The sequence below is a fragment of the Balaenoptera borealis genome (assembly GCF_965194805.1).
Source record: "Balaenoptera borealis genome assembly, chromosome: 15".
In the NCBI taxonomy this organism is placed as follows: Eukaryota; Metazoa; Chordata; class Mammalia; order Artiodactyla; family Balaenopteridae; genus Balaenoptera; species Balaenoptera borealis.
In genome coordinates, this window is record NC_138871.1 from 25,083,153 (window position 1) to 25,096,257 (window position 13,105).

Genomic DNA, 13,105 nt, shown 5'->3' on the forward strand with positions numbered 1-13,105 from the left:
CTACTAGAGCTCATCAATGAATTCAGTAAAGTTGCAGGATACAAAATTAATACACAGAAATCTCTTGCATTCTTATATACTAACAACAAAAGATCAGAAAGAGAAATTAAGGAAACAATCCCATTTATGATTGCATCAAAAACAATAATATACCTAGGAATAAACCTATCTAAGGCGGCAAAAACCTGTACTCCAAAAATTATAAGATGCTGATGCAAGAAATCAGATGACATAAACAGATGGGAAGATATACCACGTTCTTGGATTGGAAGAATCAATATTGTAAAAATGACTCTACTACTCAAGGCAAACTACAGATTCAATGCAAGCCATATCAAATCACCAATGACATTTTTTTACAGAACTAGAACAAAAAATCTTAAGATTTGTATGGTGACACAAAAGACCCCAAATAGCAAAAACAATCTTGAGAAAGAAAAGCAGAGCTGGAAGAATCAGGTTCCCTGACTTCAGACTATACTACAATGCTACAGTAATCAAAACAGTATGGTACACAGCACAAAAACAGACACAAAGATCAATGGAAAAGGATAGAAAGCCCAGAAATAAACCCACGTACCTATGGTCAGTTAATCTATGAAAAAGGAGGCAATACTATGTAGGGGAGAAAAGACAGTCTCCTCAATAACTGATCCTGGGAAAAATGGACAGCTATATGTAAAAGAATGAAATTAGATGACTCCCTGACACCATACACAAAAATAAACTCAAAATGGATTAAAGATCTAAATGTAAGACTGAATACTATAAAGCTCCTAGAGGACAATACAGGCAATACACTCTGACATAAATTGCAGCAATATCTTTTTGGATTCATCTCCTAGAGTAATAGAAATAAAAACAAAAATAAACTAATGAGACCTAATGAAACTTAAAAACTTTTCCACTGCAAAGGAAACCATAAACAAAACGAAAAGACAAACTACAGAATGGGAGAAAATACTTGCAAATGATGCTACCAACAAGGGATTAATTTCCAAAATATACAAACAGCTCATACAGCTCAATATCAAAAAACCAGACAACCCAATCAAAAAATGGCCAGAAGATCTAAATAGACATTTCTCCAAAGAAGACAGAGAGATGGCCAAAAGGCACATGAAAAGATGACCAACATCACTAATTATTAGAGAAATGCAAATCAAAACTTATAATGAGGTATCATCTCATACTGGTCAGAATGGCCATCATCAAAATGTCTACAAATAATAAATGCTGGAGAGGGTGTGCAGCAAAAGGAACCCTCCTACACTGCTGGTGGGAATGTAAATTGACACAGCCACTGTGGAGAACAGTATGGATGTTCCTTAAAAATCTAAAAGTAGAGTTACCGTATGAGCCAGCAATTCCACTCTTGAGCATATATTCAGAGAAAACTATAATTGGAAATGATACATGCACCCCAATGTTCATGGCAGCACTATTTACAATAGCCAAGACATGGAAGCAACCTAAGTGTCCATCAACAAAGGATTGGATAAAGAAGATGTAGTACATGTATACAATGGAATATTACTCAGCCTAAAAAAAAAAAAAGACAAAAAAACGATATAATGCCATTTGCAGCAACATGGATGGACCGAGAGATTATCATACTAAGTGAAATAAGTCAGACAGAGAAAGACAAAAATCATATGATATTGCTTATACTGGAGTTTAAAAATATGATACAAATGAACTTATTTACAAAACAGAAATAGACTCACAGACACGGAAAACAAACTTATGGTTATCAAAGGGAATAAGGAAGAGGAGGGATAAATTAGGAGTTTGGGATTAAAATATACACACAGCTATTTATGGAGTAAATAACCAATAAGGAACTACTGTATAGCACAGGGAACTATACTCAATAACTTGTAGTAACCTATAATGGAAAAGAATCTAAAAATGAATAGAGGTATGTGATAGATGATAGGTAGATAGGTAGATAGATAGATGATAGATAGATATAACTGAATCACTTTGCTGTATACCTGAAACTAACACAACATTGTAAATATTTCAACAAAAAATTTTTAATGAAAAAAATAAAATTAAATAAGTAAACAAATTAAAAGAGTCAAATTATTTTTTAACTTAAAAATACAAAGGTAGACAAGGTAATTAAAAACTCTAAAATCAGAAACCCCATGAAAAAGGTGGCCAAATTCAAGAAATTTCTGAATTATGTAACATTCATATAAAAAAGAGGCAAATAAAGAAGAATAGAGGTCATTGATAATCCCAAATGAAAACTTGTCAAAGCACAGTATGAAATTGATTTAACATACACTTATCATTCTACAGATGATTATGCAAATGTGTTTTTTTAAAGATACAAAAATCTAAACTAGTCTGTTGTCATTGTTTCTTTTGAGAAATAGGCTGAGAAATGGGAGCTGAACTTAGAAAACTAAAAATGGAAATTTACCAAGACTATAAAAAAGCAAGACCTAACTCCCTTTGCCACAAATTGCTCTGGGAGAAAATAGGTGAAACATTAAAAGTTTTAGTAAACAAACTGCTTGAAAATCTTGTTCTGTGCTCCTGTAACAATTAAAAGTGACCTTAACCTGCTGCTCCACCTAATCCTGAATCATTACTCAAATCATTCAAACTCTAAACCTAATTCCCATCCTAGGCTGATAAAAACCGTTGGCGAATTCTCTTTTCAAAATACCACTGAGACTTTGTTCTTAGCAGCTCTCTTCCCTGTCTGAAAGAACATAAATAAACTTGCTTGTGTGGCTGACACAGGTTTCCCCAATGATCTTTGAGAGGTCTACAACACATGTTAGCTGAGCTTTCATTCTCTTTTGGTTTCATTGTTCTTCCTTTGTTTGTTGGGTTTTATTTTGTTATTGTGGTAAGAACACTTAATATGAGATCTACTCTTTTAACAAATTTTTTAAGCGCACAATATCATATTGTTTAACTATAGGCACAATGTTGTACAGCATATCTCCAGAAATTTTTCATCTTTCAAAACTGCAACTCTATGCCAGTAGATCAACTCCATGTTTTCCCCTCCCCTCAGCCCCTGTCAATCACCATTCTACTCTCTGTTTCTAGGAGTTTGACTATTTTGATATCTCATCTAAGTGTAATCTTACAGTGTTATTTGTCATTCTGTGACTGACATTTCACTTAGCATAACGGCTTCAAGGCTTATTCTCACATATAGCGGCAGGATTTCTTTTTTTCTAAAGGCTGAATATTCCTTGTATACACATAACACATTTTCTTTATCCATTCATTGGATGAGGGACATTTATGTGGCTTCCAGATCTTGGCTACTGTGTACAATGCTGCAAATGAACACAGGAGTGCACCTATCTCCTCAAGATTTTGATTTTAATTCTTTTGGATAAATATCCAGAAGTGAGATTACTGGGCCATACAGTAGTTCTATTTTTAATTTTTTGAGAACCCTCCATACTGTTTCCATAAGGGCTGCACCTTTCTACATTCCCATCAACCGTGCACAATGGTTCTAGTTTCTCCACATTCCCATCAACACTTGTTTTCTTTCATTCTTTTAATAATAGCCACCCTGACAAGTGTGCAGTGATATCTCATTATGGTTTGATTTGCATTTCCCTGATGATCGAGGAAGTTAAGCATCTTTTCATATGCATGGTGATATGTGTATTTGTGTATATGTGTATGTGAGTGTGTGTGTATATATATATATATATATATATATATATATATATATATATATATATATCTCCACACACAAATATTTTCTTCCATTCCATAGGTTTCCTTTTCACTTTTGATTGATTCTTTTGCTGTGCAGAAGCTTTTTAGTTTGATGTAGCCTCTCTTGTCTATTTTTGCCTTTGTTTCTTGTGCTTTTGGTGTCATATTCAAGAAATCATTACTAAAACTAATATCATGAAGACTTCCCCCTGTTTTTCTTCTAGAAATTTTACAGTTTGGGGTATTATTTGTGTTTAATATATTTTGAGTTGATTTTGGTGTATGGTATAAGGGTCTAATTTTATTCTTTTATGTGTAAATATCCAGTTTTCCCAGCACCATTTGTTGAAGAGACTATCCTTTTCCCAATTATCATTAAAAGTAATCTTGAAATAAACTTACACATATACAGCCAACTGATATTTGACAAGGGTACCAAGATTATACGATGGGGTTTTTTAATCGATGACTAAAATAAAATCAATGTAACATCAGTTTCTCATTCTGCAAACTGTCATCCCAACCTACTAAATACTCCAACTACTGTCTTAGTAAGCAACTGAATGTTCACACAATGTGCCTTGCTTACCCTTTATTCTACACCTCTCCACAAAGCATCTGCCCAATGTTATGAAACCATGGTTCATGTAAAACATTCTTAAGCTACTCACACAAAAGTTTCACTACTCTCTTCCTTTTTTTCATGGATTGAACTAATCTTTTGATTATATCTGAGATGTTTCTTATTAATTTTACCTCAGAGGAAGTTTGAGAAGGAGTTGTTCATGAAGTTACGAATCTAGACTTGAGTGACTTCTCTGTACTTTTCAAGGATGTAATCTCTATGTAAACCTTTACTCCAGCAAGCATTGTCCAAAGGATGTTCTAGTTGATGGGTATATTATTAATCCTCCTTACCTGTCAGAGCTCTTTTGTGTACACTAAGGGTCAAGCCCAACTCCTGTAGCAAATTTATAAGGGATAAGTGAGAATCTTAGCCTTGAACTTATACTAGTCATTATCCTGGTTCTTACATGACAGTGTGTTGTATGCATGTAGTATACTTTCTTTTATTTATTTATTTATTTATTTATTTATTTATTTATTTATTTATTTATTTATGTGTTTACTTCTGGCTGCACTGGGGCTTCATTGCTGTGTGCGGGCTTTCTCTAGTTGTGGCGGGTGGGGCTACTCTTCATTGTGGTGTGTGGGCTTCTCATTGCGGTGGTTTCTCTTGTTGCAGAGCACAGGCTCTAGGGCACACAGGCTTCAGTAGTTGTGGTGTGTGGGCTTCAGTAGCTGTGGCGCACAGGCTTAGTTGCTCCATGGCATGTGGGATCTTCCCAGACCAGGGCTCAAACCCGTGTCTCTTGCATTGGCAGGTGGATTCTTAAACACTGTGCCACCAGGGAAGCCCTATTTTTTCTTATTAGAAATTACAATGATATAAAATCACAGAAAGAATGTCTTATATAATAATCCACCTCCCTTTCATCCAACTTTGTAATGTCAAAATATTTTCCACTTCTTTACGTTTTGAACCCCTTCACTCCTTTCCCCACCCCCACCCCACCCCCAGTTCTGGCAACCACCAATCTATTCTCTGTATCTATGAGCTTATTTTTTGCTTTGGATTTGTTTTTTTTTTAGATTTACACATTCAAGAGAAATCATATGATGTTTATCTTTCACTGCCTCACTTATTTCCCTTAGCATAATGCCCTCAAGTTACATCTATGTTGTCATAAATGGCAAATGGATGAATAATATTCCATTGTGTATATAATACAACCATTTATTTATTTATTTATTTATTGATAACCAAGTTGTTTCCATGTCTTGGCTATGGTAAATAGTTCTGTAGTAAACATAGGGGATATATTTCCCCTATGCATATATCTTTTTGAGTTTGTGTTTTGTATACCCAGAAGTGGAAGTGCTAGATCATAGAGTAGCACCATTTGTAATTTTTTCAGAAACTTCCATATTGTTTTTTATAGAGGCTGCACCAATTTACATCCCCACCAACAGTGCACAAGTGCTCCCTTTTCTCCACATCCTCCTCAGCATTTGTTACCACATGCCTTTTTTTTTTTAAACATCTTTATTGAAGTATAATTGCTTTACAATGTGTGTTAGTTTCTGCTTTATAACAAAGTGAATCAGTTATACATATGTTCCCATATCTCTTCCCTCTAGCGTCTCCCTCACTCCCACCCTCCCTATCCCACCCCTCTAGGTGGTCACAAAGCACTGAGCTGATCTCCCTGTGCTATGTGGCTGCTTCCCACTAGCTATCTATTTTACATTTGGTAGTGTATATATGTCCATGACACTCTCTCACCCTGTCACATCTCACCCCTTCCCCTCCCCATATCCTCAAGTCCATTCTCTAGTAGGTCTGTGTCTTTATTCTCATCTTGCCACTAGGTTCTTCAAGACCTTTTTTTTTTTTCCTTAGATTCCATATATATGTGTTAGCATACTGTATTTGTTTTTCTCTTTCTGACTTACTTCACTCTGTATGACAGACTCTAACTCCATCCACCTCATTACAAATACCTCCATTTCATTTCTTTTTATGGCTGAGTAATATTCCATTGTATATATGTGCCACATCTTCTTTATCCATTCATCCGATGATGGACAATTAGGTTGCTTCCATGTCCTGGCTATTGGAAATAGAGCTGCAATGAACATTTTGGTACATGACTCTTTTTGAATTATGGTTTTCTCAGGGTATATGCCCAGGAGAGGGATTGCTGGGTCGTATGGTAGTTCTATTTTTAGTTTCTCAAGGAACCTCCATACTGTTCTCCATAGTGGCTTTATCAATTTACATTCCCACCAACAGTGCAAGAGTGTTCCCTTTTCTCCACACCCTCTCCAGCATTTATTGTTTCTAGATTTTTTGATGATGGCCATTCTGACTGGTGTGAGATGATACCTCATTGTAGTTTGATTTGCATTTCTCTAATGATTAATGATGTTGAGCATTCTTTCATGTGTCTGTTGGCCGTCTGTATATCTTCTTTGGAGAAATGTCTATTTAGGTCTTCTGCCCATTTTTGGATTGGGTTGTTCGTTTTTTGGTATTGAGCTGCATGAGCTGCTTGTAAATCTTGGATATTAATCCTTTGTCAGTTGCTTCGTTTGCAAATATTTTCTCCCATTCTGAGGGTTGTCTTTTGGTCTTGTTTATGGTTTCCTTTGCTGTGCAAAAGCTTTTAAGGTTCATTAGGTCCCATTTGTTTATTTGTGTTTCTATTTCCATTTCTCTAGGAGTTGGATCAAAAAGGATCTTGCTGTGATGTATGTCATAGAGTGTTCTGCCTATGTTTTCCTCTAAGAGTTTGATAGTGTCTGGCCTTACACTTAGGTCTTTAATCCATTTTGAGTTTAATTTTGTGTATGGTGTCAGGGAGAGTACTAATTTCATACTTTTACATGTACCTGTCCAATTTTCCCATCACCACTTATTGAAGAGGCTGTCTTTTCTCCACTGTATATTCTTGCCTCCTTCATCAAAGATAAGGTGACCATATGTGCATGGGTTTATCTCTGGGCTTTCTATCCTGTTCCATTGATCTATATTTCTGTTTTTGGGCCAATACCAAACTGTCTTGATTACTGTAGCTCTGTAATATAGTCTGAAGTCAGGGAGCCTGATTCTTCCAGCTCCATTTTTCGTTCTCAAGATGCTTTGGCCATTCGGGGTCTTTTGTGTTTCCATACAAATTGTGAAATTTTTTGTTCTAGTTCTGTGAAAAATGCCAGTGGTAGTTTGATAGGGATTGCATTGAATCTGTAGATTGCTTTGGGTAGTAGAGTCATTTTCACAGTGTTGATTCTTCCAATCCAAGAACATGGTATATCTCTCCATCTATTTGTATCATCTTTAATTTCTTTCATCAGTGTCTTATAATTTTCTGCATACAGGTCTTTTGTCTCCTTAGGTAGGTTTATTCCTAGATGTTTTATTCTTTTTGTTGAAGTGGTAAATGGGAGTGTTTTCTTAATTTCACTTTCGGATTTTTCATCATTTATGTATAAGAATGCCAGATATTTCTGTGTATAAATTTTGTATCCTGCTACTTTACCAAATTCATTGATTAGCTCTAGTAGTTTTCTGGTAGCATCTTTAGGATTATCTATGTATACTATCATGTCATCCGCAAAGAGTGTTAGCTTTACTTCTTCTTTTCCGATTTGGATTACTTTTATTTCTTTTTCTTCTCTGATTGCTGTGGCTAAAAGTTCCAAAACTATGTTGAATAATAGTGGTGAGAGTGGGCAACCTTGTCTTGTTCCTGATCTTAGTGGAAATGGTTTCAGTTTTTCACCATTGAGGACAATGTTGGCTGTGGGTTTGTCATATATGGCCTTTATTATGTTGAAGAAAGTTCCCTCTATGCCTACTTTCTGCAGGGCTTTTATCATAAATGGGTGTTGAATTTTGTCAAAAGCTTTCTCTGCATCTATTGAGATGATCATATGGTTTTTCTCCTTCAATTTATTAATATGATGTATCACGTTGATTGATTTGCGTATATTGAAGTATCCTTGCATTCCTGGAATAAACCCCACTTGATCATGGTGTATAATCCTTTTAATGTGCTGTTGGATTCTGTTTGCTAGTATTTTGTTGAGGATTTTTGCATCTATGTTCATCAGTGATATTGGCCTGTAGTTTTCTTTCTTTGTGACATCTTTGTCTGGTTTTGGTATCAGGGTGATGGTAGCCTCATAGAATGAGTTGGGGAGTGTTCCTCTCTCTGCAATATTTTGGAAGAGTTTGAGAAGGATAGGAGTTAGCTCTTCTCTAAATGTTTGATAGAATTCGCCTGTGAAGCCATCTGGTCCTGGGCTTTTGTTTGTTGGAAGATTTTTAATCACAGTCTCCACTTCAGTGCTTGTGATTGGTCTATTCATAGTTTCTATTTCTTCCTGGTTCACTCTTGGCAGGTTGTGCATGTCTAAGAATCTGTCTATTTCTTCCAGGTTGTCCATTTTATTGGCATAGATTTGCTTGTAGTAATCGCTCATGATCATTTGTATTTCTGCAGTGTCGCTGGTTACTTCTCCTTTTTCATTTCTAATTCTATTGATTTGAGTCTTCTCCCTTTTTCTCTTGATGAGTCTGGCTAATGGTTTATCAATTTTGTTTATCTTCTCAAAGAACCAGCTTTTAGTTCTGTTGACCTTTGTTATTGTTTCCTTCATTTCTTTTTCATTTATTTCTGATCTGATCTTTACGATTTCTTTCCTTCTGCTAGCTTTGGGGTTTTTCTGTCCTTCTTTCTCTAATTGCTTTAGGTGCAAGGTTAGGTTGTTTATTCAAGATGTTTCCTGTTTCTTGATGTAGGCTTGTATTGCTATAAACTTCCCTCTTAGAACTGCTTTTGCTGCATCCCAAAGGTTTTGGGTCATTGTGTCTCCATTGTCATTTGTTTCTAGGTATTTTTTGATTTCCCCTTTTATTTCTTCAGTGACCACTTCGTTATTAAGTAGTGTATTGTGTAGCCTCCATGTGTTTGTATTTTTTACACGTCTTTTCCTGTAATTGATATATAGTCTCATAGCGTTGTGGTCGGAAAAGATACTTGATATGATTTCAATTTTCTTAAATTTACCAAGGCTTGATCTGTGACCCAAGATATGATCTATCCTGGAGAATGTTCCATGAGCACTTGAGAAAAATATATATTCTGTTGTTTTGGGGTGGAATGTCCTTTAAATATCAATTAAGTCCACCTTGTTTAATGTATCATTTAAAGCTTGTGTTTCCTTATTTATTTTCATTTTGGATGATCTGTCCATTGGTGAAAGTGAGGTGTTAAAGTCCCCTACTATGATTGTGTTACTGTCGATTTCCCCTTTTATGGCTGTTAGTATTTGCCTTATGTATTGAGGTGCTCCTATGTTGGGTGCATAAATATTTACAATTGTTATACCTTCCTCTTGGATCGATCCCTTGATCATTATATAGTGTCCTTCTTTCTCTCTTGTAATAGTCTTTATTTTAAAGTCTATTTTGTCTGATATGAGAATTGCTACCCCAGCTTTCTTTTGATTTCCATTTGCATGGACTATCTTTTTCCATCCCCTCACTTTCAGTCTGCATGTGTCTCTAGGTCTGAAGTGGGTCTCTTGTAGACAGCATATATATGGGTCTTGTTTTTGTATGCATTCAGCCAGTCTGTGTCTTTTGGTGGGAGCATTTCATCCATTTACATTTAAGGTAATTATTGATATGTATGTTCCTATTCCCATTTTCTTAAATATTTTGTGTTTGTTATTGTAGGTGTTTTCCTTCTCTTGTGTTTCTTGCCTAGAGAAGTTCCTTTAGCATTTGTTGTAAAGCTGGTTTGGTGGTACTGAACTCTCAGCTTTTGCTTGTCTGTAAAGGTTTTAATTTCTCCATCAAATGTGAATGAGATCCTTGCTGGGTAGAGTAACCTTGGTTGTAGGTTTTTCTCCTTCATGACTTTAAGTATATCCTGCCACTCCCTTCTGGCTTGCAGAGTTTCTGCTGAAAGATCAACTGTTATCCTTATGGGGATTCCCTTGTGTGTTATTTGTTGTTTTTCCCTTGCTGCTTTTAATATGTTTTCTTTATATTTAATTTTTGATAGTTTGATTAATATGTGTCTTGGCGTGTTTCTCCTTGGATTTATCCTGTATGGGACTCTCTGTGCTTCCAGGACTTGATTAACTATTTCCTTTCCCATATTAGGGAAGTTTTCAACTATAATCTCTTCAAATATTTTCTCAGTCTCTTTCTTTTTCTCTTCTTCTTCTGGGACCCCTATAATTTGAATGTTGGTGCGTTTAATGTTGTCCCAGAGGTCTCTGAGACTGTCCTCAGTTCTTTTCATTCTTTTTTCTTTATTCTGCTCTGCAGTAGTTATTTCCACTATTTTATCTTCCAGGTCACTTATCCGTTCTTGTGCCTCAGTTATTCTGCTATTGATTCTGTCTAGAGTATTTTAAATTTCATTTATTGTGTTTTTCATCATTGCCTGGTTCCTCTTTGGTTCTTCGACGTCCTTGTTAAATGTTTCTTGCATTTTGTCTATTCTATTTCCAAGATTTTGGATCATCTTTACTATCATTATTCTGAATTCTTTTTCAGGTAGACTGCCTATTTCCTCTTTATTTGTTAGGTCTGGTGTGTTTTGACCCTGCTCCTTCACCTGCTGTGTGTTTTTTGTCTTCTCATTTTGCTTATCTTACTGTGTTTGGGGTCTCCTTTTCACAGGCTGCAGGTTCATAGTTCCTGTTGTTTTTGGATCTGTCCCCTGTGGCTAAGGTTGGTTCAGTGGGTTGTGTAGGCTTCCTGGTGGAGGGGACTAGTGCCTGTGTTCTGGTGGATGAGGTTGGATCTTGTCTTTCTGGTGGGCACGTCCACATCTGGTGGTGTGTTTTGGGGTGTCTGTGGCCTTATTATGATTTTAGGCAGCCTCTCTGCTAATGGATGGGGCTGTGTTCCTGTCTTGCTAGTTTTTTGTCATAGGGTGTCCAGCACTGTAGCTTGCTGGTCGTTGAGTGGAGCTGGATCTTGATGTTGAGATGGAGATCTCTGAGAGATTTTTGCCATTTGGTATTACGTGGAGCTGGGAGGTCTCTTGTGGACCAGTGTCCTGAAGTTGGCTCTCCCACCTCAGAGGCACAGCCCTGATGCCTGGCTGGAGCACGAAGAGCCTTTCATCCACACGGCTCAGAATCAAAGGGAGAAAAAATAGAAAGAAAGAACGAAAGAGGATAAAATAAAATAAAATAACGGTATTATAATAAAAAATAAGAAAAAATTATTAAGAATAAATTTATTAAGAAAAAAATTGTTTTAATTCTTAAAAATAAATTTATTAATTTTTTTATAATAAAAAATAAGAAAAACATTATTAGGAAAAAAATTTATTAAGAAAAATTTCTTTTAATTTTTAAAAGTAAATATATGAAAAAACTTATTAAAAATTTTTTAATTTTTAAAAATAGAAAATAAGGAAAAAATTATTAAGAAAACATTTAATAGGAAAAAAAATTTTTTTTTAATTGCTTATTAGTTTTGTTTATTTATAATTGAGCATGCACTTACTGAGTGTCAGGCACTCTGCCAGATGCTGGGAATAAATAAATAAAAATGGATATATATGATCTAGCCCCTCAATATATATGATCTGCTCCCAGTTAAGTAAGAAGACAGATCTATGAACAGGCACCACAGTGCAGAATGATAAATGCAAAGGTTGATAGATATACAAAGGGTATAGGTAGCACTGGTGTAGGTAGTGATGCCCTCTACCTGAAGGCAGACTGATATCTGGGAAGTGTCACAGGGTAAGTGACTTTGAACTGGGTTTTTTTTGTTTTTTTTTTTTACTTTGCAGTGAAAATTTATTTGTATATTCTTTGCCTCTGATTTTTAAGTAAAAAATTTTTAAGTAAAAAAAAAAAAAAAAAAAAAAAAAATGGACAGACCTAACCCTAGGACTAATGGTGAAAGCAAAGCTATACAGACAAAATCTCACCCAGAAGCATACACATATACACTCACAAAAAAAGGAAATGGGGAAAAATTAATATATCCTGCTCCCAAAGTCCACCTCCTGAATTTGGGATGATTCGTTGTCTATTCAGGTATTCAACAGATGCAGGCACATCAAGTTGTTTGTGGATCTTTAATCCGCTGCTTCTGAGGCTGCTGGGAGAGATTTCCCTTTCTCTTGTTTGTTCATACAGCTCCCAGGGTTCAGCTTTAGATTTGGACCCGCCTCTGCATGTAGGTCGCCTGAGGGCGTCTTTTGGGAGGTCTGACGTCTTCTGCCAGCGTTCAGTGGGTGTTCTGTAGGAGCAGTTCCACGTGTAGATGTATTTCTACTGTATCTTGTGTCACAATCTTATTAGAGGCTGATAAGATTTAAGGCCATATCCTGCTTCTTTGGTTGGCCTTCCTTCTGACTCCAGAAAAATGAATCCAAGAATCAAAACAGCTGACCAGCACTTAAACATCCTTATTGCTTTTCACCTCTTTGTTTCCTGGTGTGCAAGGAGAGGGAATTCAGAGAGCCACCTAAACGAGCTCCAGAGATGGGCGCGAGCTGCGGCTATTAGCGCGGACCCCAGAGACGCAAAGGCTGCTGCTGCCACCACCAAAAAGCCTGTGTGCGAGCACAGGTCACTCTCCACACCGCCGCTCCCGGGAGCCTGTGCCGCCCGCCCACCACATGTCTTTTTGATGGTAGTCATTCTAATAAGTGTGAGGTGATATGTCATTGTGGTTTTGATTTGCATTTTTCTGATGATTAGTGATGCTGAGCATCTTTTCATGTGTCTGTTGGCCATCTTTATGTCTTATTTGGAAAAATATGCCCTCTGCCCACTTTTTAATCAA

The 13,105-nt window shown here is 36.2% G+C and overlaps 1 long non-coding RNA gene across 1 annotated transcript in view; it reads left to right on the top strand.

The window, feature by feature from the left end:
- The window catches only part of LOC309611963, a 326,570-nt gene extending 314,317 nt beyond the window's left edge, over window positions 1-12,253 (top strand). The window contains exon 2 of the long non-coding RNA XR_014234862.1: window positions 12,157-12,253. This is a non-coding gene — a long non-coding RNA (uncharacterized lncRNA). The remainder of the gene's footprint in view (window positions 1-12,156) is intronic.
- Window positions 12,254-13,105: the final 852 nt, after the last annotated feature.